Here is a 24,913-nt window from a genome sequence, read left to right on the forward strand (position 1 = left end):
CCCTGAATACTGAAGATAGAAAACACGTGCCAGGACCTGATCTAGGTTGCAAAGAAGAAGAAAATTATGGGAGAAATTGCTTATGTGTAAATTTGGTCCTGAAATTAGAAATAACATGTGCAAATCTAAACTCTTTTTCTAAAACTTGAATCCTTCATATCCATTTATATATCCACCATTAGGTTTTCTAATTTCTGGAATGTATATTGCTATAGATTCTAAAATAAACTATTGAATATTCTTTATTCATCCCACATGTTACCCAAAATGATGGTACAGATCCACCTTAAAGATCCACCAAGTCTGTTCAGAAAGCAAGGCTTTGAGAGAAAGATTATTTGGCTTTCTTCCTACAAGGGAGAAAAGAAAATAGATATGGAGGAGCTAAAACTTTTTTGGGAACCCCATGCAATGGTGTATAGTATAACACAATAATTCAAATGATTGTAGAATTTAAAGTAAGACTCTGAGAGTAGGTCTTTTAATCTCCTTTTCTAACATTAGATAATTTAGATAATTTCCCACCTCAGTGTGTTAATATGACAGTTTTTACAATTGAACCTCTTTGTTTCAACTTCAGAAATGCAAGTTACTAGCTTTTATATGGCTTGAGAGTCTATCCCCTGACAAGGATGGATAATGTAAAGTCTCTTCAAAAATAACTCATCCACTTCCCTTCCTGAGTGTTCCTAAGTCTTTGGGGCTGTTTGTTTTAAATTTTTTATTGTTTACTTAACATAGCCTGCAAGTGACCCGTACAATTTTCATTTGGAATTATATGCCTTAGTAAGGTTTTTATAACACCCTGAAGATGTCAGGTAGCAGTCACACGGTTTTCACCATCGCTGGGGACAAACATTCAGCCCAGATCATCCCTCTTTGTAAAGCTCCAAAAGAATTTCTTTTTTATTATTAAATACCCAATTGTGTGTGTGTGTGTGTGTGTGTGTGTGTGTGTTTAGCATTTGAGCTCTTCATGTTTGCTTAATTGGTTAAAAATTGAAGCACAGCACTTAACCCCATTCTGAAAACTAGTCCACGTTCGAAGTTTTGAATATGAAATTTTTAAATTTTTTTTTTCCATTTTCAGAACTTGCCTGAGGGATAGCTGGGAAGACACCCTCAAAAGATTTGGGTTGAAACAAAAGCCTACTAGGATTTTTCTTTTTTTTTTTTTTTCATTTTCATGGTAAGAAAGATCGTGATTCCTAAAATAAATTTATACAAATAACTCTATAAATCATTCCAATTCCAAAATGATATGACTTTACCTATAATTAAGAAATGCATCTATGACATTTGGAAATATCATTAGTAAAATGTAACCCTCTAATTACACATTCTTGTCCATAATGCATAAGCATATGTGATTATGTTCATAAGTTAAAGAATTTAAAGCAGCACTATTTTAGATCCTCTTTCTTTTCTGGCTTCAGAAAGTCTTTCATACAACACACAGGATACTGTCAAATAACAATTCCTAAGGCTTCAAACTTCTCTAATCAGATTCTTCTTAATGATGTTGTGTTCGATACTTGTCCTCTTTAACTGTCTTTGACTAATTCTCGTGTCTTAAAGAAAGATGGAATAGCTCTCAAATGCTAAGATTAAAATGCCAGATGCAGCACATGAATCAATTGTAAATGACAAAAACGAACAGTAACAATTTTATTTTTGCAGGAACCAATTCATTGTTATGCAGTCTGCCAATGATGCCCGTTGTTCCATCTCCTCCCTGCAAGCCAACTTAGTCTTCTCCAAATATTTTTCCTTTAAGAGTAAACCAATGCAGAGCTTTTTATATAAACCTTATGGTATGGCTCAATATCAATAGTTTCCAAATAGATTTTTATTAGGTCAATAAAAAGAGATGTTTCCCTCTATACACATGTCCAACACTGTTCTGAGATGTGATAACCGTGGTACCCTGAGAATAATAAAATGTGCTGTTCTCAACATAAGCACATACTTTGAGCTTATAGAAAAGCACTTATGCTGTTGTATTTTATCTTGAATTTCCTGAGAGAGCTGGTTTACAGAAAGGATTAGCAATCATTTTATGATGATGCTTTGTTTCAGCTGAATTCTAATAATTTAATAATTGATAGTGGAGTTTAATAATGCGTTATGTTAACATATCTCTTCTCCTCTCCAGACCATCCCCACGTAGCAGGATCTGCTTCTTATTCATCTTTGTAGATGGAGGACCCACTACAGTGGTTTGTAAATAAGGAGTCCACTGTGGATCTGCTAAGTAAATGTTTAAATGGATGCGAATGTTCCCATAAGGCATATGCTGAGATTTACAAGCTCTTGTGATTTACAGTAATCTGAGAATCATGCTATCCCACTGTCTTCATAAACCATTTTCCTCCCTCCCTCCCTGTTGTGTCACAAGTCATGTAGATCGTGTGGGTTATCCATAGATTTCACCAGGAGGACTTTTCCATTTCTCCCAGATCTGGCCTCTGCTCCAGGCTCCACTTCCCATTTCCCATGGGTTTGTGAATCCTTCTGCCGAAAGGATTGTCTCCAGATCCTCTGCTTGTGCCTCATTCTACATTTACCACTGTGGCATGACTAGGCTTCTTGCCATTTAAATTAGAGAGTCTGGTGGTTTTCTAAACGGAGACCTTTCCTGGCCAGACTCTTCCTGAGCACCCTCCCTCCCATGGCAGTAGCCGCCTTGTTCTCCCTTGTTATGAATGCTTCTACACATTTCGCTGCTCTGCAGGTCCTGGGGCCACTTGTCTCCGTGTGTATGTTGCGGCTGGGTACTGCAGCCTGCCTGCCACTCCAATCACTGGCCTTATTCATCAGCCCTTTCTTTAGCTCTCTATGTGGCTGGAAGCCTGGTTTTTCTCCAACATAAAAGCCCGGGGTTTAGCCAGTGGGGGAGAGCACAGCATGTTTGCTGGTGGCAGCTGGAGCACCAACTTCCCCACCAGAAACAGATCAAATGATCATCTGAGATATTTCCAGGTTTCCTTGTTTAAAAGTCACACAGATCAAAGACACTGTCACCCTCAAAGATTTGAAGACTAGCAGAGCAGCCACAAGGCCATCACCCCTTCATGACCCCTAACTGCTCATGGTGTTTGTGGTGACTTTGCACTATGTGATTTGACTGTCTGCCTTAATCAAAGAACCTGGAAAATCAAATAGCACTTCAATATGCCTTCTTGAATATCAACAAGAAGAGGGCCACTCATTAATTATTTGAATATCTTGGGAGAAATTCCTCTGCATCAGTTGTTTTAAAATTTGCCACATAAACTCAGGATACATGTTAATGATGGTTGTTTTTTTTTTTTTTTTTTGGGGGGAAGGTCTAAGGCATTACAGGGGTTAACTCTCACTTATTCTACTCAGAAAGCTTTTTCTGACTCTCTTTTAGACTGAATTACCTCCTGTGTGTTGCCTTATTACAAGAACTTACCCTTGAACTAGGAATTACTCCTGAGGATTTCATTTTTATAGTAGGGTTAACTTGACTATATTCTCTACTAGAATGCTTTTAGGCTGATAAGGGCCTTTATGGGCATGGAATAGGTTTTCTTTATGATTTTATCCCTAAAGCCTAATATAGCACCTGGAACATGTTTATCACTCAATAAATATTTTTTGAATTTATAAATAAATCCATATTGTACATCGCTCCATTACCCTGTGACCGGCTTGAATGTTCTGATTTTTGTCACCTACATTTACAACTATGCATTTGCTACGTATCCACTTAGGTATGATCTGCATATGTCAAACCGAAGGTTATATGGAGCTGGGGACAGAAAGTGAGCTTCGAGGAAATATTTTGCCCATGCAATAACAGTTAAAAGGCAACAATGGCTACTTTCAAATGTGGTTATATTTTATGGTATTTCAGCATATAATTTTCTTTCTACTCACTCACCTAAAAACCCCAAGGCTCTATCAAGTTGATTGAGGAAAGAACTGTGGGAATGAGTAAACAGATAAAAGGTCAATAAATAGTTCCAACAGCCAATCACATAACCACAAGATAAAAATAAGAAAATCAAAAGAAGCAAACAAATGTTTCCTCTTATTTGCCAAAATTTCCGCATTTAAAAAGATATCTTGGGGGTAGCTGAGAAAGCAATCTGACTTTACCAATAAAGAGTATTGCAAGGTTCTGAAATATAATCACCAGGCATCAATTCTGATTGACATCCTCCTTCACAACAGGTACAGGGTTAGGCAAGGGATTGGAAAGCACAGGATTTGAGCTGTGCACCAGCATGCTGACAGTGGACTTGCCAAATTAAAGATTAAGAGTTGTTGCCCTTGGTGTTGTTTCTTAGAAAAAGACTTAAGGTAATATAAGAGAAAGCAATTTAACCAGCCATAAAACAGAGAAAATGTATAGTTTTTAATCATCATAGTTTATACTATTTATCAGCTTGATATAATGTTTTTGGAGTAAAATTAAAATGGTACTTAGATTAACCTGAGTGCTTGATTCTCTTATTTAGATTATGAATATTTTGGATGGGCCAGTATTAATTTATAATTTTACCCAGGGCAATATTTGTCTACTTATATTTGATTAGAATATGTTTATAATATAGTATTTCAGTTACAGAGAGTGACAATTTCTTTCTCTAGTTTCTGTCTTCTGAAATCTATTCAATTCATTTCTGTTCTCTGCTTCATTCTGGAAAAGGCTGTATCACATCTTGATCTTATAAAGAAGAATCAATCTATCAGTAAGTGAATTATAAATCCCTTGAAGGAAAAAATATATTTTGCATTAAAAAGTTTTCCCTTGAAATCCTTCTGAAAGAATAAACAGAAGATCTGTTTATATCATCACAGTACTTAGCTAAACAGAACTGTTTTCATTGTGAATGCTGTAACATAAAATTAGGATTTATGAATTTTTTCTATAACAGTAAAAGGTAGATTTGTAGAATATGTAATATGCCAAAATATCAGAAAATATCTGACATATCTTAAGCTATCCACTGTGCATATGTAGAAATTATTACACTATTTGTAATTTTGCAGATAATAGTCATCTTTTGTCTGTATGTGTGGCAAGTAGCATCTTAGTATGGCTCAATGACTACTCCCTGATGTGCACACTTGACAAAATCTCTCCCATGAAGTGGTGGACCTATGAATGTGACGGGACATCTCCCAAGTATTTGTTGTATTGTTTGGCAAAGGAGACTTTGTAGATGTAATCAAGGTCTGTGAGCAGGTGACATCGTGCTAAACAAAAGGGAGATAACACTTTGCTGTTTAAATTATTCCACAAGATAAAATTATTATGATAATTTATTAAATTTAATGTTTTACAAATATTTATTTATAAATGGATGGACTTCTTGAAAAAGCAAGTTTTATGAGGAAACATGAAAAATACCAAAAAGTTTTGAATTTTGATCCATCCATGTGGGCAGTTCATGTATAGACAGGCTTGTAAAGCAAAACTACCCAGAGATTGGTTTTAATGGAAGACCCTCTGAGAACTTCTTACTCTTATTCATTTTCTAAATGTACTTTTCTTATGGTTGACCCAGAGAAAAATTAATTTTTGGAAGAAATAAATGGAATCTGAATTAAGGGCCTGTCTGAGTATTATTTGATTTATTGACTCATGAGAAAAACCTCTGTTATCATTTAAAATAATGAATAAGGTGTTAAATATTGTAAGAATTATAACTCAAGCAATTCCTAAAGCATAAGTGATAAATGTGTTGCATAGTTAGAAAATTTGAAAAAAATACTTGTCTCAAACACTATAATGATGGAAACACAATGACTGCTATTTGATAATTAGGGTCTTTTTTGTAGTTGTAGATGGACAGCATTCCTTTATTATATTTGTTTATATATATTTTATGCACTGCTAAGTATTGAACCCAGTGCCTCACACGTGCTAGGCAAACGCTCTGGGAATATAGTTATGCACCATCGTGCTCAGCTTATTTATTTATGTATAGATATGTGTATATGTATAGATCTATACATATTTATATTATTATATATATATATATAAATATATACTTATATATGAGCCACAATCTCAGCCCTGATAATTAGAGTCTTTTAAGGGAAGTTTTTTTAGGCCCTTCTGGAATCACATGTTCAGTCACTATTGCAATGTGAAAGGAGTTTAAACCACATTCAAGTCTCACTTCTAAAGAGGCTAGAACACACACTACCTGCTCTGCTTCTAACTATATAACCCTTGATAAAACTGTGGGCAGTCATTCACAAGGTTGTTACACAAGGTTGTTAGAATATTTATAACTTATAAGGAAGTTTATCAAATCCGTTTTATTGAACTGGCTTGTAATTACAATCTATTTGTATACATTTATTGCCTTTTTTTCCATTTACAATGTGACTTATTGGTCTGATACATTCTCAGTCAATTACATGTGCATAATCATTATTGAACCAAAATAGACAATGTCAGGTCTGGAGCCTGTACAGTCTGATGCCTTAATGGGCATTTGGAGCCTTTCAGTACACTGATTACCAGAATAATATGACGTCAATATTCTGAAGGATTTTGTACAATGTTATATATACATGTATATATACGTGTGAGAGTGTGTGTGTGTGTGTGTGTCTGTGTGTCTGTGTGTGTATTCTTATATTCTGGTACTAGGGATTGAATCCAGGGACACTGTACCACTGAGCTACATTCCCAGAACTTTTTATTTTTTTTATTTTGAGATAGGTTCTCACTGTGTTTTCTAGGCTAGTCTCAAACTTGGCGATCCTCCTGTCCCAATTTCCCAAGTATCTGGGAATATAGTTATGCACCATCATGCTCAGCTTATTTATTTATGTATAGATATGTTTATATGTATATATCTATACATATTTATATTATTATATAAATATAATATACTTATATATTATGTATAGATATTTAATAGCTTTTATATTAAATACATACCTGTATATTATATATTTATACATATTTATACATATATTTATACACATAATTATGTATTTTATTTATATTTACTGTCTAGGTACAAACCAGTCAGATTTTTGAGCTGAAAGAAACAATGAAATGTGAAGGGACTTGAATTTCAGTATTATTTTACTATTATCAATGTAGGAAAGGCATAAAGATCTAAATAAAAATGTAGAAGTTGATTCAACTTTGAAACTTTGGAGTACTTTTGCCACTAACTAAAGAAAATTTAAAATAGTATTCAAGATTGTTTTAAATTTTGTTCTTTTTAAAAATAGTTTTAGTGAGCAAATAACCCAGAAAATGCATAGAACAGTAGTGCGTAGCTGCAAATGAAAAGGTGGTGGCAATGTCCACCTAACATGTCTGAAATTGCAAGAGAAACTAGATCTTTTCAGAGCAGCCAAAAGAAATTATAACTCATTTATCATTTACATAAATTATAAAATATTGTGATAAAAATTAAACTGATGGATAGAAATTCCTTCCATAACATCTGAATTTGGGGATCACTGAATACTTCAGTATTTTATTAAATGTTGTTAATAACATTACTCATTCATTGAATTATTATGGGGATTAAAGGAGTTAGCATACAAAGCTACAAAATGTACTCAATACAATTTAATCATTATTGTTCATTTATCCCTTTAAACCTTATTTCAATTAGTACCTATTATCTGACAGAGATAATATATATTTTAATAATCAACCCACTCTGGGAAAATGAATTTTAATCCTGAAAGACCTGAGAAGAGATCTAACTGAAGTTCTTCCTTTCTTCAGTTAGCTCTACTTAGGGGCTACAAATTTTGTGGTTCAAAGGAAAGAAGTAAGAAAAAGAATTTGTAGCTTTAGGGAAAAAATGAAGAAGTATAAAAGACAAACTACAAATGTGTCAGCTTCTATGAAAAGAGAAATGTATCTATAGGGAAGAATAGAAATTTTTTTCCAATCATTTTTATATGATGGAAAAACTTTATTCAGCACAAAATCCTGTTGGTAGAAAGATGTGATGTAGACATCCCTGAACCACATTTTTATCTCAGTGACTCCTATTTTCCAGCCAAAACAGGAATATAAATGTAATACTGGAAGATACAGTCCTGCTCTTTCCAACAGGAGGTACCACTCTGGTTCATTGAAAGTTTCTAAAGCCCTAAGAAAATTCTGGCCCTTGGTTATTAGCGGGTTCCTCAAAGGCTCATTTCCTTGAAAGCTGCATTGAAGCAATGTAATAAGAAAACTATAAGTGAGGGGTAAAATGTACATACACACATAAACCATTTATGTCCAAACAGAAATGGGAACAAAGGAAATGTTGATAAAAACACAGCTATCTCTATAATATGTATTCCTAGGCATCAGATATTATATGCTATTTAGTTTTTTTCTTCCCATTCTTTATGAAGCAACCAAATCTATCTTAGATTGGAAATTTTGGACTTGCTTTTAAGAATAAATTGATTCTCCTAGTCTTTAGCACTAGAAAGAAAACTGTTCACATTTCACAGAGTTCCATAGGAGAAGAACCCAGGCATAGGTTAGCAAAGCATTCTGCTCAACCTACTCTGTCTGAAATCAAGGTGTGGGCTAGGGCTGCCATCGCTTCTGAGTGCAGGTCCTCCTCCAAGCCCTCCATTGCTGACAGGATAAAGTCCTTTTTGTTTGTAAGACTGAGGTCTCTGTTTCTTTGTTGTATGTCGGTTCTTAAAAAGTGAATCAATCTGTCCCTCTACGTCTACCTGTTATCGCTGGTTCCAGTTGTAGCTATTTTTCTCCAGCCTATGACAGAGGTTTCAGAATTAAATAGTTAAAAACTTAAGTTGGACCCTGGTACTACAGCTGCTAAAATATTAACAGCATGAAATGCAGGCAAATAGGAAATGTGGGAGTAGACCAGAAGACTTTCAGCTGTTTCTCTCTCTCTCTCTCTCTCTCTCTCTCTCTCTCTCTCTCTCTCTCTCTCTCTCTCTCTCGTTCCTTAGAGGAGAATTTCTTGTGCCTTTCTCAAACAAACGAAAAGCGACAAGATGGCAAGAGTATTTGATACTGTCACCACAATTTTTTGAAAGCGAAATTTGGCAGATGGATAGAGAAGACAGGGAAAGTGTTCTTGTTCATATTTGCTTTTTAAGAAACATTTTTTATTAAAACCCTGGACAAATCTGTATTCTATATGAAAAATGATTCCCTTTTCCACATTTTAAAGAATATTTATTTACAATCAGTATACATAAAAGGTCTCAAAAAAGGAAAATAATAAAATAGATGTATAACTGATGCTTCTTAACTCAAGTTAAAATCAACTATAAAAAGCAGTATTGAAAAGTGTGATATGAAATATTTCTTAAATATGTGTATAAGTATTAGATAAAGGCTGGTGGAAATTTCTAATTTGCTTTTAATTTGCTCATTTAAAATTATGTCAATTGATTTCTAATTCATTTAAGAATAGCTATTAAAGAATTGAAAATGCATAGAATTTTCTGGGAACATTGAACATAGAGATGAACAAAATATTTGTTGCTCATGTTATTCATGATATTAAGTCATTTCTTCTATCTGAAGAAGTTATAGTCTTAGAAAATACTCTTATTCACTTTTAATTTTCTAAACAAATAATTCTTTATTTATATTTGCATAGGAAACTATCTTTTAGTTGTATTTAAATTTCATGAATTTATTCTATTTATTTCATGTGACACAATTTTAATTATATATTCCTTCAACTCCATGAGCTCTCCATCTCCATACCCCCATATCCTACAACTTGTATGTCCTCCTCATATGTGGAAGATTTACATATGAAATTAACTTACCCTTTTGTTTGATTTTACTTGAACATTTTACTTTTCTCAGTTTTTAATCTCTATTAGATAGTTGGTGGTCTGTTCCTTTATAAAGGTATTCATCCCCTTATTATGCTCATTGCCATTGTTTGCACAGCAGTTAAAATAAAGGAAATAGAGTACTTCTACATGCAGCCACTAAGTAGCCACTGGGTTGTGTGTTTCTTACCCAAGCAAGCCCCAGCTCTTACCCATAGGCCTCACTGGGTAGCAGTCATTACCTTGGCTAATCAGCTCCCACCTGGATGGCTCTTTGACTTATGGTTTTAGTCACTGGTGGATGCAATCCTATTTCATGGGTACACTGATATGCCCCCCCAAAAACCTCAATTTAAAATAAAAATCATAGTTGTTATATGGAATGTAACACCCAATGGACATGGTGGACATAACCTAAAAGTTGAATCATATAGAATGTCAAGTTTACAGTAAGATCTAGTATCTCTAGGACAAGAATATTAAGGTCTGTATGAGTGAATATTTTTCTCTTGGTTCTCTTGGTGGGTGGATGCAAATGGACACATAGGTAGTAAATGTTGCTTGCTAAGAAGATTTAGCTAAATCATGTTTTGTGACTTTGGGCCATTACAAATGAGCACCAAATGCAGAAGAGAAGGTTTGGCTAACGGGGAGGGAACAATACAATCTCTTACACTTATTTCTGGCTTAAACATGACTTTTCCAAGGGAGAGAATTATTGCAGTTTATTGCCCAAAGTTCACACTGTCCTGAAAAATATTTAAAAGGTACTTTGAATATTGATTTCTGTGATTCCCTTTTTAACATGATTCCACATGATCAGTAGTTTTCTCTGGGGATTGGGACACTATTTTAGGATATATCTACATCTTCATACCCCTCTCTTGCTCCATTATGTTTTTTTATAATTTAACATTTAGAGAACAATATAATTTCTTGATTTTTTTAAAGTTTCTGAAGGATATCTTATTCGGGGATGCAAGTATTAATAAGTATATATTTTATTTATTTAAAGTCAATAAATTTTCATTGAAGGAATTCCATATGTGATTCCTTCCACTGCCATCAAGTTTACTTCTGTTTCTCTAAAGCCTGAGTAATGATTTATCCTCAGGAGAGCTTTGCACATTTTTTTCTTTGAGCTTCTTTTATCTCCACTTAAATTATGGACATACTTATGACAATTCAAATTTCCCACCTAGAATATTTGGGACATTAAGTCTTCAAGAAGTTTACTTTAAGATTAGTTATAGGGTAGATAGATCTGCTGGGCTCTCAATTGCTGATGTCCTCTCTGATCATAAATGAGTTTGGATCATATTTATTCCTAATATATCCCATTCAAGAATATAGAGATTTGTGGACTATGCCAATATTGTCAACTCTAGACATCATGTTGCCAAAATGAGTATTTTAAGGCCATCTTGGATGTGTCATGTCAATATGAAAACTGTAGTACTAAATCAATATGTCTAAGATCTCCATTATATCTTCTGCTTTTTAATTTTAAAATCTTCAATCCTGGAACCAACTTTATGGTTATAAGTACCTCATTACTTTACACTGTCTTTGCATTATGATATTCCTTTTTTTTTTTGGTTTGTTTTGTTTTTTTGTTTTGTTTTATTTGTGTGATACAGGGGATTGAACCCAGGGCCTCACACACATTAGGCAAGCACTCCACAACTGAGCTACATCCCTGTCCCAAAACATTTCTTCTTATCAAAACTCATTCTAAACAATGAGATGTGGGTTGTGGAAGAGGATTTAGTTTTTGCACATTTCTCTAAATCTTTATCCACAAGTTAAACAAAAAAATATACACAAGTAATCTAAGTGTATATTTCTTAATGTCCTTCCTATGTACTTAATTGGAAAATTAGAAACATTCAGATATTTGGTACTGAATTAGTCCAATCACGAGAAAATTAGTTTTATAGATATAGACATTTTAAAAATATATGCATATGTATGCTATTAACCAGACTTGCAGCCAGAAAATGACTAATTATAATGCTTCATTCTACCTTCTAGAACACCTGGTGAAGAACATTCAGCTTGCCAACTTTAAGAGTGAATCAACTCTACCTACAGCTAATTATACAGTACTTCTAATTCACCTCTTCTTCAGTGTATCATTTCCCCTCCCCCACAAATCCCACTTGCTTGTTTTCTTGCAAAGCTGCCAAGAAACTGTGAACAAATTTAATGTCTGAATAACTGATTGCTTGCTCAATGACCTTGAAAAATTACTTGCATCATTAAAAATTCATAGAAAATAAAGTTTTTGAGAATCCTGGCATATTCTGTCATATGGAACCTCCTATTATGCTACTGTACAATCTTGTGAACTTTAAAGATTCTCTCAAAGATGTTAACCTTGCTCTGGAAAACCAAAGGTGGTAAACTTGCTTTGGTTACCCAATTACATCAGACGTTTCTGATTTTTTTTTAAATAATATCACAGTTTTCTGCATGTAGAGTAAGCAAGAAACAGAAGAGACTAGTTGATTTTCCTAATTTCTGTGATTCTTCAGAATTCCTATTTCAAATGGCCACAAAATATCTAAAGTACTTCAATTATATTTTCAGTTAAGCTTCATGTAATATATAAACAGCAGTTTTAAAGTATGCAGTTCAGGGCTATTCTGTATATTGACAGTGTTCTGCAACTACCACTTCTATTTACTTTCAAATATTTATCATCACCCAGGAAAACATCTCCCCAGCCTTTAAATAATCACTCCCCATTTCTGCCTCCTCCATTCCTCTGAGGGTCTCTGTGGACTTGCCTTTTGTCTGGATTTCAAATGTTTTCATTTGAAACATATGTATAAATTACAAATTCTGTGTATGCATATTAAATGCATAATCAATGCATATTGATTTAATTCTCCATTTTTCTTGGTTAAGAGACATGGAAGAAAAGGATGTGAAATCCTAAGTTCTGGAAACTCTGACAGGATGGTGAAGTATCATCCAAAGCAGCCTTCTGATACCTCCCAGAGCAAGGATCATGTTGTATGATAATGATGTGCTCCTTGTCTTTCTTTAAGACCCTAATCACTGGTGGACGTGTTTCCCCTTTCACCCTTGTGCTTAGCACAGTGCCTTTATATATCTGGGTGCTTTGTGTTTGATGAAGGGAATGGAAAGGGGAGAAAAAGAGAAGAAGAGCTCACTGATAATATTTGATCCTAAATTAATAGAGAAATGATTTTACTTTTTTCTTTCTTCATTCAATTTTCTTTCTTTATCCTTTCTAGCTTTTCCTGAAATTACTTTGAGAAATGGAAAATTGTTCCCAAGATATACTTTTGGAATTAAAATTGATCTTACTTAGTTTTATTGAACTTTATTAGCATATTAAGCAAGGAGGACATCTCATTGGTATTATTGTCTAACATGTAAAAGAACTACATTTAATGACAAGGGTGACACAATCTGATTTTGTTCTGCCTCTTTTCAGTCCCTAGGTATTCCTTCCTCTTATACAACCCTGTTTTTTGACCCACTCTCAGCCCCAGCCCCAGAGAAGTCTGGTGGTTTGGTCATTGAACATTTAGCCAGTGTTAGAATGGGACAACTACCATGAGTGCCTATGGAAAAGCCAGTGTAGTTTCTAATCTCTTCCTTCTTCCTGTATATTTCCCTAATGTTCAATTATTTTGCATGGCACAGTAAAAAAAAAAAAAAACATTTGAAAACCTAATATCAACCTCATCCAATATCCTACTAAACAGCTTGCTTCTGGTACACGAAGTGCCTACCACAACGAGTAGTGAGCATTCACTTCAGCAATGGATAAGAAAAGGATTATTCTTTACCTTATTCTCTCTTTCTCTCCCCCACCCCTTTTCTCTTTCAGTCTCTCTGTTTTCTTTTCACTTTATGTTGGAAGATCATTCCACTAATGCTGGCAGATCTATGCAGTATGTGTGAAAAGCAATAAGAAATAACAGCCTTGTCCATAATTCTTTAAACTTCAGTGTCCTCAAAGTCTCATTCTGTGTTAGCTTAGGGAGACAATTCTGTCACAGGTGGGGCATTAGGAGTGTGTTTTAATCTTTTCCCAAGGCTGTATAAAGATGGTGCTACACATTGGATTTGTAGGGACAAACAGGTCTTTGTTTTTACTGAATATCTAAGAAAATTGTTTTCTGCTCATTTTGTCTGTCCTCTGGGTAGCACATCACATTATCCTGTGTGGTAGTGTCTGCTGCTTCCTGCTCAGTGCCATTAACATACATCTGGGCCACCCTTTGTGTGGAACCATCCCCCGGTGAAAGCCTCAGTGGTCTGGGATGGAGAAAGACTGCAATTTACAGAGTCCATTATCACCTCTGGACGTGTAGAATGATAATGGAAGTGACAGAGGTGCAGCTGAAAATTGGCTCTTAATATTTTATGTGTTCAAGCAAAGAATTGGAAATCTCATGCTGCTCTTTAGGGAAAAATGAAGTATGTGGGATTTGTTTTTTCTATTGGAAAGTTATATGCAAAAGGTTGACTGCAGGGCTTCGGAGAAAGTATTACAGCATATTCATTTTGTGTTAACCAATACTTCTCACTAGAGGTTTAAAGGAAAAAAAAAAAAAACTCCTGTGTGAAAAATTGATATGTGAAAACAAGGTAAATCCAGCACTGAAGCAAAGTTTTAGAACAGACAGTTTAAAAATAATGTACCATATGGATTATCACTTTCTTTTAATTGATGTGCTATGTCTATGGAATCACACATACTTGCTTTAAAAAGATTATCTTCCAGTTTTTTTGGTTGTGTGTATGAGTTTTAATTTTACCACCAACATATTCTTTTCTGACTTGCAACTTAGAATAATGTTTCCAGAGCTGTAATTGCCACATTGATTTTGAAAACAAAAATTCACTCTTGGAGTTTTTTAAGTTTTTAAATATAATAGGGTAAGGGAGAAAACAAATGTAGCTTTCAAAATAGTTATATTAATAATTTAGCATTTATCTCAATGTATTACAATGGCTATAATTGAACTAAAGAGATGCTTGTCAAAAGAACTCTGTCTTGAAAAATATAGTTGCTTTCTCTTTTGACTAAGATGTGAAATAATACAGTGCCCTTTTCCTAATAGTATTTTATTATTTTTCATCAATCTTATCTTAGACAAAATAGCAAAGTAATATTCTTTCTTAGTAATACAAGACTAAATATGATTCAAAGTGTAGCAAATGCTAAGGTCTGCCTGCATTTCCATAATGTATATTTATGACAGGAATTTCTAATTTATCTACTTTACTAAAGAGTAAACTTTAGTGACATTACTATATCACTGTTGTCTGATGATCAACATGTCTAGGTTTTACATTTGGAGCCATTTGGAGATGAAGGAATAAAACCAGTAGCTTCTCAATAGCTTCTCAGAAATGACAACCTCCTTTCTCTCATATGTTTCCGTCAGTGTTTCTTTTCTGGAAATGAACACAACTTTACTAAACTATGAGTAGGAAAAGTTTCCAGTTGCTATAGTGGACTTCAAACCTCATTTAAATCAGCAATGCCTGCCATTTGGAATAAATTCTCTGTATATCGGTTTATTTAGATGTGTCATTTGATTCATCTGCCACTTACAAGGTCAGAGTAACAAGACTTCTAAGTTGTGACTTCAAGAGAATTCTGAATATAAAAAACACCCTACCAGTGATACTCAACTAATTGCTCCTTAAATTATGTATTTCTCACATTTTTATGACACAAATACCATCCTTATATTATATGGAATCAATATTAATATCATTAGCTTTCATCACAGACATTTATTGACTCTCATGTGTCAAGCAAAATTTTAGGCACTTTTACATACATTCTCTGTACTCCATTAGTCTTTTAGGGCTTTGAAGCTTATGACAAAATAGATAATTACCTTGGTCGTTGTTAGCCCCAAGCCTCACTAATTCCTGGAAATTGATAGAACCTTGATAAATATTTGAGGCATTACTTTATTTATGTCAAGACATGATAACTAGAATAGCTATATACACATTTTAGTTCATCTCTTTCAAATAAGCATTTTAGAAAATAAAATATATACTACGTAGTTGAGTAGTTGACTATTTAGATTACTGAAGGGCATGCACTGTATAGCATGTAGAAGCACATGACAGTACAAACTCATGGTTATTTAAATAACACTGTAAAAAATAGGTAAGTAAGAAATATATTTTTCTTACCAAGGGAAACAAAAATTGAGAAAGGAACCTAAAGGAATGTTACCACAAAGTCGTTTTTCACAGTGGGATTCAACAACATCAGATCATTAATACAAAACCGCCTTCCAGCTTAAATAATGCCAAATCACCCACAATGATCAGGGGCAATGCTCACACAGTAGAAAGGGTAGATTTATTATCTGTTCTGTCCAATTTAAATGTACGGAGGAAAGAAACAGATTCTTATAAAATTAAACTCTCCTTTCTGCTGGAAACAAACCAAAAGGAGTAAATAAAATGTGAATAGTTCAGGGTTGTTTGTGTCAGATGAAAGTAAGAGACTTGGGTATAAGCCAAGTTCTCCATTGCCATCTGAAGGCCTTGATGTAATGAAAGGCGTGTCTCCAGTGTTTGACAAACACTTCTGACTTTAAACACAATTAGAGCCTAGAATTTTCACTAGGATGATAAAATATAACTAAAAATTTCAATGACTTACTGTTTCCATAAATATCAGGTTAAAATTATTAATAAAGGCATTAGTATACATTTTAGTTGACACCTTCACTAAAACAGTTTCTGTCCAGTGTTCATGTATGGATCTGTTCAATTACTTGAAACACTGCAGAATATTGCATTTCACTCTTCATATATACTTCTTTCTAAGAACAGGAACCCCTTCCTTAGATGTCTTCACATTTCCACATTTCTATTGATGGCCTAAGGAGTTGGCATTCTTCTGTGAAACAGTTTCAAATGAGAAAAGAAAACAATTTCTATTATTTCATGAACAGGAGGAAACCAACTGGGTTCAGATGTGGATGATATATGCCACCATACACTGTGTACAGAATGTAAAAATTCACAGTTAAAAATGTAGAAATTTTCTCACTTACATATCTCATATAATTAAAAGTGAAGTGTTTGATCCAGAAGTGTCAGTAATTATCTTTAAATGGTCTGGTTTTCGAAAGACCTGGAGATCTGTTCTTGATAACAAGGTGACAGTCCTCTCTTTGCTTTGGGGTATCTAAAACATAAATAGAATTTGAGAGAGAGACACTGTATTGAGTTGAGGGCTTAGTTTGCTGCTTAGAAGTGGGCCACTGTGAATTTTTCTGTTGTTTCTAGATGTAGATAGGCCCTCTGAGTCTTGCCAGTCTTGAACAAAGTATCAATAAAGTGTATTTTTTTTACATAATTTGATTTTGTTTAGTAGGAGTAAGATTGTACAAATAGCAGTGAGAACTGGGAGGGGGTAGGAGGAAAGGAAACAATGGATATTGGACCTCATCTGGCCTGTCCATGAATCAAATGTCCTCATAACATTGAGGATTCTCCCCAGCCTGACTCCCGCAGGGGGCCATCTTAGAACAGTAGGAAACTAGTTAAGTTAGGCAGAAATCACATGAAAACAATTGAAGTATCCAAATATAATGAATCATAAAATGATATTAAATGTTCATCTCAAAATATAGTATATCTGTTACTGGTTGCTTTTCTGTACAAAAATATATTTTCCAGATGCTATAACATTAGCATATACTTTCATGTTAAAAATCTACAGACCTTATTGGTAGTTGTAATTTGATTTATCAAAGGAAAATATGTAGAAAATGCCATCACTTCATATGTTCGCACAGAACAGAACATTATGAAAACTTGTAACTTGTCTTCATTCATTGCCAACATTTTCCCGCAGCCCCATCCTGAGTTAGAGCAGCTCTGTGTACGTATGTCAGGAAATCCAGGCCAGAAAACAGATATAGTTTTGTTTTTTGGTTTTTTTTGTTTGTTTGTTTACCTTTTTGTCTTTCTTTAAATTGTTTCATTTAATTTTTCAAATTCCATGCCATCAATGGAATTTGAGATGTATATCATATACATATAATTTGATCCTTGAAATCATCCTAAGTGGTAGAAAATATGGATCATATTGTTATTTAACTTTCTTAGATGAGGAAGCTGAGAACAAGCTAGGATATATGGTTTTGTACCCCATGGTGAGATCTTTGAATGTTGCTTATGGGGATAGACCGTCATTTGTTCTACCCACAGAAGTGAAAACCCAGTTTCTATTAATCAGGTTTGGGTCCATCTCTCTCTTTCTCTGTCTCTTTTATGAGTGAACAGAAGGTAGCAGAAATCACACTCTCAACTGGACATTAACTAGAAAAGCATTGGCAGGGAAATGGTTGTTCCCACTGCAGGCAAAGCCCTTCTTACTGATTCTGTGACAGTTTTCTCCATCCTACTCTGCCAGCCCCAATCCCTTCTTCCTGTAAGAAAATCCCTTTTCTTACAGTTCCTTTTCCTCTGTTATCATATTCTTCACAGCCTGCTTGTGGATACTTAATAAAATGTTTCTCTCATTGTGTCTCAATGAATCTAGAATTAGATAAGCTTGAATTTTAATTCTCAAACTGCCACTTTAACTAGCTATGTGTATCCTTGGGCAAGTTGTATTATTTTTTCTAATATAACTTTTCATGTCTGGAAATAAGAGCACTTACCTGCTAGTGGTAAAATTTAGAAGTCTAAAACATGTATGTGTGTTACAGATTAAGTGCTCAAAAAATTGGAGTTATTATTTTGGTTTTGTGTGTTTCACTAGTTTAATCCAAATATTCATTTTTCCTATGAATCTAGCATAGTAATTGGATATTGAATTTGGTTTTGTAGTAGTATTTAAATCTATATCTAATCTCCAAGTGTTCGACTATTATTTCACAAAATTCAGATCTAAGCAAATGTATTTAGAGAAAAGACAACATTATAAATATGTCAGAAAAGAACTATCTTGATTGCATGGCCTGAGATATTATGAATATGTAAGAAATAATTTTTATATATAGTTAACCTTATTTAGGACAAACAGAGGAAAGAATGTAAGCACAGATAATGGCAATGATACTGGGCTGTGAAGAGGGAATAATAGAGAGAAACAGTGAAGACCATCTATGGATAGCCAAGATATGACAGACACTAGGCATTCAATGCTCCACCACCAGATAATCACAGAAAATGAGCTGGTGTTTTAAATTGGAGCTATAATTGAGTAAAATATACCTTTTTAGTGTACAGTTCTGAGTTTTGAAATACATTCAGTTGTATGACTAGGCAATTGTGTAACCAAAACAATCTGCCACATTTTTGGTGTGTGTGTGTGTGTATGTTTGGTACGAAAGATTAAACCCAGGGGTGCTTAGCCACTGAGCCACATTCCCAGCCCATTTTATTTTATTTTTTTTTTTATTTTGAGACAGGGCTTTCTAAATTGTTTAAGGCCTCTCTAAGATGCTGAGGCTGGCTTTGAACTTGTGATCCTTCTGCCTCAGCCTCCCAAGCCACTGAGATTACAGGTGTGCCCTACCATGGGTGGTCAATCTGCCTCTTTCACTGTCTGCATGCCATTTGCCCATTGGCCTCATTAGAGTGTGTTTTCATGTCCACTGTCAGTCCCTACCCCTGCTCCCATTTACTTTTTCCTTTTCCTACAGATTCTCTTTCCCAAAATGTCATATAACTGTAACCACATAGCATGGATCCTTTTTCTCTGGTTTCTTTCATTTACAGCCATTGAGATTCAGCTGTGTTTCACATGTGTCCATAGATAATTCCTTCTCATTCCTTTGCATGGCTGTTCTATGGTTTGTTTATCCATCTACAAGTTGAAGGGCATTTGAGTTGATTATAGCTTTCAATAGTTATAAATAAATCCAAAATAAGCATTTTTTGTTCACACAGGCTTTGTGTGAACATAAGTTTTCATTTCTTTGGGGTAAATAGGAATGGAATTTCAGGTCATATGGTGTTTTGTACTATTTCTTGGAGGGATTTTATTAAAGAGAAACAGGTTTTCTCACACTGAATTTTTAATTGAATAGTTCTAGATTTACCTTGACTTAATAATATTAAGTATCATGTAAGATTTTCCTAAGTAGTCATCATTATAAGCACGGCTTATTGAGAATTGAGTAATTACTGTAAGAATCTGTATTCTTATTCTAAATGGTCCTTCAGAATGTATCATCATACAGAGTGCTAATTTTTCCTAAAAGGATTCACACAACTGTTTTTGAATTCTTCTACTTTATTGATTTGGTCTTTTCCTTCTGTCTTTACAACGTGCTTTCAGTTTGTCCTCTGGTCACTTGCTGTGCTGTCATCTTTATTCTTTATTTGTAGCAGATTAAATGACTTGTAGATGTGTTGGTTATTTAAGAACAGCAAGGTTCTGAATGATGGCCTGTTCCTTTTAGGCACTCTCTTGAAAAGAAAAGTGCCCTTCTTAGGTATTTTATAAAATCTACTTTTAGGAAAAAGCACTTCCTTCTGTTACTGGGCAGCTAATCTAGCGACCCTGCCGAGATTCCCTTTGATCAGATTTAGCTGCCCATCCACATAAGAAATCAGCAAACGAGGCATAAAGCAAAAATGAATTTAATACTGTTTGATCAAAATGGGGAGAAGCAGGTGGACTGGGTTGTTTGTTTCTTCATCAGTCCTACAAAAGTGATTACAATTTATAGAAACAAAATCCAGGAGATATACATATGTAGATTTAGCTAGGCCATGCTAGCTAGAGAATGTGTCACAGTTCAGTTTGCTTGGAGTCCCCTTACAGAGGGTAGTTTTTAGTTTCCATTGTCAGCTTGAGGAAGTTCTGGAGATAAAACAATTCAGAGCTTTGCATTCCAAGAGGATTCCCTGACACTTCTTTGCAGGTTCTTGTTATCTTCCAGAATCTTGCTAAGTAACTTGAAGAAGTTACTTGATAAGTGACTTCTGGTTACTTTTCTATCTTGATAATAACAAGGAGTCACATCCCAGGCTTCCCCTCTCCTCCACTCCAGTGGTGAACACCTGTCCTCTCCTGTTTAGCTTATGACTGTCTTCTTCAAGAATGTATCTCAATGATTTCAATTGACCATGATTTCTGGGACTCACATTGCTCAGAAAACTCATTCATTGCTTTATCACATACTCACCATTTTACAGTAATGTTAGGTTTTATCTTTGCAACAAAATAGTGAAAAACTTACTCCTTCTTCCTCAAAATGCTTCCTTTCATCTTATATTGTGGCTAAACCTATACATATTTATGGATTGACTGCTTGATTAGATTGCATAGGCAACATTACTAACAGAGTCATTATCTTACAAATTCAGTATGTTCCATGTTGCTGATTCTATCACAAGGTGAAAAAGAAAAAAAAAAGAAGGAAGGTAGGAAAGAATGATGAGGGAAAGAAAGAGGGAGGGAGGCAAGCAGAACACCCCTATGTTTTTTTTTTCTGATACTATCAAAGGGCAATAGAAGAAAACATCAAATAAAATCCAGCTTTGGTGGAACAGAGACCTAATTACATTCTGCTCCACTTGCCTCATTTTTTGCAGTTATTCCTAAAAGGAAAAAAAAATGCATTCCTTGAATTAATGTATCTAAAAAAGAGGAGAGATGAAATTAAGGAGAAAAAGCTAAGAATGAAAATGATATATACTTGCAAGAGGGAAAAAAGTAAACTGTGGTGTTTTAATTTACCAAGCATATTTGATATGTGAATTGTCTTACACCCTCTCCTTTGCAGAAAATAGAAGAGCAAAATGCGACTAATAATGAAAATAAGTTGAGTGAGGTGACAGCTTTGTCATTTTTTTTAATTGGATTCACCCTCTCCTTCCCTTCCGGAATGACGCACTCGGGCTGAGCCTCCACAGCTGTCAATTTAGTCAACTCCAACATTATTAAACCCTGCAATGAAGGCTCCAGTAGAACAAATCTACCAGGAATGGCTATTTATATGCTTCTCTCTACATTTCTAAATATAATTGAAAACCATTTCAATATAATATCCCAGTTAATTTTTAGTGGAAGCAGAGTCTTAGATGTGCATAGTGGTGGGGATACCCCCATACACATGAATGTCAGCCATACTAGAGACTTTGATGCCAATAGTCAGTAGAGGAAAAAATTATTGATCCGTGGCTCCAGCTTTGAAGACTGTTCTTCTTATACCTAGGGTACATTTAATGGCCCTGTCTAATCATACAGGTTTCTAAAGCACTTCAAAAAGCAGTGTTCTGCTGCCTACTTGTTCGATAAGCATCCCCATTTGATCAGCAGGATTACTAAGGCCCATGGTGAACTTCCAAGATTCCACAGTGCAAAAAGGAAGAGAAGGCTAATGAAAAGCAGGTCTCCATCTACACTGCTGTTCTTATTACAGAATCCCATGTTAACAAGGGGAACCCTATCTTCTTCCCTTCTGTCTACTTCCAATATATTATATGGAGAAAGTTTTATATTCTCAAAGGATAAACAGTAATCTATTAAATGTATATGGGAATGTTATTTTAATAGCTATCTATGTGATAGACTAATGAATTCTTTCTATCAATTTTCAAAAAGGATGAGGGACTCTTCATGTATCAATATGTGATTATGTATATAAAATAAAATATTCATCACCTAATTTAAAATTTTTGTAAACTTAGCTTGATTTTTACATTTAGTGAACGATGGAATGTTTATATCATACAGGAAGGGACAAATCCTACCAGTACTTAGACATGAAATTTAGTAACCTCACAGAAACTTAGTAAAGAACAAAAATTTAAAAAGAGACAATTACCTAGGTCAAATAAACTTTGCTTATATCCCTTGCTGTAGGTAAAAATCTATCTAGAAACATCAATTTTCATGTGGTATCTCTAAAGTACAAACTGAAAATAAGACAATAAAAGGGAAGTATTATTTAAAATCAATTTTTTTTGTGAGTTCCAAATGGAGGAATTATCAACTCTAGATTGCTCTGAGTTCTAGTAGAGGCACAGACGACTGGCAAATTGCTTTGATTGTTCATATAAACCAAAATATGTTTAGGGTAGCAGATACCATTGGGTCATCCCAAGGAACCTTTTGAAAATTCTGAAGTATTAAAGAAATGGTATTTAATATACTAATTCATATTGTGAGTAGTAAAAATAGGTAGCTTAATGTGTTCCAGTGACTTTCAATTACACTGGAACACTAACAACGAAAACAAAGATTTCAAGACCCTCCCTGATCTTTCCAGGTGGCTTGTGCCAGGCCATGTCCCCTCTGATCTGGTCATATACAGCTGGTCATATTTTGTTCTCTATGTCACATCAATCTTCTTGTTACCTTTCTTCTTGTTCCCTCTCTTTAAGATGTTTTTCTAGCAGATTTTGTAATGCATCTGTAGTCCCATGGTTATGGTTTGGATGCCTGGTGTCCCCCAGAAGCTCACATGTAAGACAATGCAAGGTTTGGAGGAGAAATGATTGGGTCATAGCCTTAACCTAATCAGTGGATTAATCCCTGATGGGATCAACTGGTTGGTAACTGGAGGCAGCATGTATGACTGGAGGAAGTTGTTCAATGGGGGCATGGCTATGGGGTATATATTTGTATCTGTAAAGTGGAGACCTCTCTCTCTCTGCTCTCTGATTATCATATGAGCTGTTTCCCTCTGTCACACTCTCCCACCATGATGTCCCGCCTCACCTTGAGCCCTGAGGAATAGAGCCTACTGTCTATGGATTGAGACCTCTGAAACCATGAGCCCTTAAATAAACTTTTCCCCCTGTACAATGGTTCTGGTTGTATCATTTAGCCACAGCAGCGAGAAAAGCTGATAAAACACCTTTCATCTGGTCCTGCCCCAATCAAGCTGGCTAAAATATCCCTAGCATTCTACACACACTTTACTTCCATATTCCCTCAACTAGAATGTAAATTCTTTGAGAGCAAAGAAGGATTCCTGATGATGTCCTCAAACCTAAGAAACACCTGTCTGGATTATTAGCATAATAAATGATACTGGAAGCATGATGTAGTATATATTTGTAGGAATTTATGCATGTGTGTTTACATATGTTTGTGCATACACAAGGAACTTCTAAGAAAAAAAATGACACATCTCTATACTACTAATTATTCAGCATACTAATGGTTACATTAACATACATTACTAATTGATTCTATGTAAGACAACTATTTTTCTACCCCTCCAGATTTTTTCCAACTGTGAATAATAGAAACAGAAGGTTTCTATTATTAAAAACAGTAAGGGCCTTAAGGACTGTGATATTTAACTCTCTCCACTCCTGTTATACTATTAAAATAAAAGAGACCCCAAAAAATTGACCTAGTACACAGGGTCACATGTTGAATAGACAGACTATCCAGGTCCAGTAGTAGAATATACAATTAGGCTCATCAATGGAAACCATGCTTCCTTTTGTATTAGTCTTGGTAGTTTTACTCTGCTGTTTGTTTTCATATAAGCACCTTATTCTGAAGCATCACTTAAGACCCTAGGCTCTTGAAAGAGTCTCCTGATCACACCATTGACTAGCTATATCACCTTGGCTAGGTGACTAATATCACTATATCTCATAAAACAGTGACAGCAATACCCATCTTTTGCTATGAGGTTTAAGGAATTTATAATTAGTTATATTATGTGTAACTATACATATATATATATATATATATATATATATATATATATATATATATGTCAGTATATGTATGTATTGTATATAAAGAAAAGATTAACTATACCTAATTTTAACAATAAATCTAAAAAAGAAATTGAGAACTAATGTATATTAAACAAATAACACCTGGCCAAATAAATTTACCAGTTTCTTTTATAATCAAATTTTCATTTAAATACTCTAGGCAGATTTTCGTCACTAATCATGGTGTACTTCTTCACTATTAATTAAATGTAAGATAAGGTCAATATTATCTTTAGAAACATACAATTTTGACATTTAAATTTACCACAAAGAGAGTAACAAATTCCTCTAAAGTCCATTCTGGGTGATGTTTGTACCACATCTTGCATTAGCAGTGCCAGCACTCCTTTTCATTAAGCAGGACCCTGAGGAGACAGCCATGCTTGAT

The 24,913-nt window shown here is 34.5% G+C and overlaps 1 protein-coding gene and 1 non-coding gene across 3 annotated transcripts in view; one reads left to right on the plus strand and one right to left on the minus strand.

The window, feature by feature from the left end:
* The window catches only part of Unc5c (unc-5 netrin receptor C), a 370,561-nt gene that overhangs the window by 94,117 nt on the left and 251,531 nt on the right, over positions 1 to 24,913 (plus strand). The gene's annotated exons all lie outside the window — the stretch shown is intronic.
* LOC124102803 (small nucleolar RNA SNORA40) lies at positions 11,488 to 11,619 on the minus strand. The gene has a single exon (XR_006854997.1). It is a non-coding gene; the product is annotated as a small nucleolar RNA SNORA40 (small nucleolar RNA).

The sequence above is a fragment of the Marmota monax genome, unplaced genomic scaffold, assembly GCF_021218885.2.
Source record: "Marmota monax isolate L192 unplaced genomic scaffold, Marmota_monax_Labrador192_F-V1.1 WCK01_AAM20220418_F8-fsc00002, whole genome shotgun sequence".
Classification (NCBI taxonomy): Eukaryota; Metazoa; Chordata; class Mammalia; order Rodentia; family Sciuridae; genus Marmota; species Marmota monax.